A 1,913-nucleotide genomic window follows, 5' to 3' on the forward strand; every position below is an offset into this window, starting at 1 on the left:
CAGCTATTGACAAAAAGAGGTTGGAACAGAGTAAGTTACAGGATTGAACCCTGTGGGACTCCCCAGTTCAATTTGCTTGAGATAAAAGGAGAGGTTGACTAGCAGTATCCTACAGTGTTGACTTGAGAGAAAAGAACAATACCAATTTGTGAGTGGCATTTTGCCAGGTCTCACAGTCCTGTCAACAGTACTTCACAGCTGAATGTTATCAAAGATCAAGTTGCATCACCAAGATACACAAGCTTCAATATAGTTGTCCTGGCAAAAGATCAATGGGTCATCTGGGTGGTTTCCTTTACTTTTGCCAGGATTTACTCTTGAACATGTAAGGGTCATCCAAGAAGGTTTCCCATGTTGTATTCTCATTATCTTTTCATTAATATTTCCCAGAAAAGGTAGACTGAACACCAGATACTGATTGGAATGGATGAAGGCTATAAGGAATTTCAATCATTGCAAAAAGACTTCTAAGAAGATGCATAAATAGATCGCATGCTTTAATAAAAGATATGGCAGAAGTATTTTCCAAAAGAGGTACACAGAAGTGATAAACAGTGAGTAGGGTGTATTTTACTACATAGTGGGCATTAGAATCCTGGTTATCAACTGCTGAGGATCTTGCATGGAGGTTCCAGACCAGGGAGTTTTACTGCTGTGATAATTAGTTCTTATGGGGTTTTTTTGTAGAACCCCATAAGAACATTTAAGCAGGTGGCATTTTTACAAACATGAATTGCCACAGTTTGGAAAGCCTCTCACAGTTTGATACAAGAGAGAGACTTAAGTTCTTTACCAAATTAAGGCCATAACGTTTCTATACATATCTATAACACATAATTCTGTATAGTATGAAACCACCTGACAGTTCAGATAATACCAGTTCATAGTACGCACTGGGATAATGTAGCATTTTTGTTATGTATTTAGTGGTTTCAGTGTTTGCCTTTTGAAAAAAAATTGTATTTACTAGATGTGACAATACTGAATTGGGAGACTGACACCCTACCTCCTGACACCCTGCCCCTTAACCAGTATCGGCAGCATAGGCAGACTGCCAACACCCTGCCCCCTGCCCGACATCGGCAGCATAGGCAGGATGCCGCCCACATTGTTCATGTAGGGTATGCTTCTTTCCAGTCACACCACCACTGGTGGAGCCCAGGGGCAGCACGACTCCTGCCCGCATTCAAAAGGCATTTGCATGATTGGCTGTTGCTGCCATATGACCTGGACACCATGTGTCCCTGGCAGTCCATGGAGCCATGGCATTACTTACGATCCTGTGCTTGCTGCTGGTGATTGGATGAGTCGCCATATGGGTGCATTGTTGCTCATCTTTCCTACTGCCTCAATAAAGCTTTGTTTTATAACATGTGGTCAGACTCCATTACTGTTCAGACCACAGAGACATTTCTCCTTTGTCTAAAAATATGGTTCTACCATCAGTTTGACATTGTAATGTTAATTCACTAACACAATTTCTCAGGTATCTGTCATAGTTGCATCTAGGTACCAAAGTATGTATGTAAAGGTTTTATACATGTTTTTCAATTTGTAAAGATTTCGGATGCAGTTCACCTATGAATTCAGATTTACAAATGTTTCTACTCTATGATTTCAGTGGCTGTTGTAAGCTTCATTGATAATGAGATGAGAAATGCAGACGAAAGGAGAATGGATGCCAAGACCCCTCTGCCAGATATGACAGGCGGGCTTGCTTTGCAATGTAACACTACATATTTTAGCTTGTCACTTGGTTAGTGTAATTTTATCCCTTTTTTTTTTGCATTTTAATGAAAATATTAAAATTCAAAATGACATGCCTACCTGCTTAGTCTTAATATATTTGGATTTTCAAAACAAACAGAGTAAAGATATGCTTTTTTTAATCCAGCAAGAGATTTTGCTGTGAG

Source organism: Fulmarus glacialis, unplaced genomic scaffold (genome assembly GCF_000690835.1).
Source record: "Fulmarus glacialis isolate BGI_N327 unplaced genomic scaffold, ASM69083v1 scaffold1700, whole genome shotgun sequence".
In the NCBI taxonomy this organism is placed as follows: domain Eukaryota; kingdom Metazoa; phylum Chordata; class Aves; order Procellariiformes; family Procellariidae; genus Fulmarus; species Fulmarus glacialis.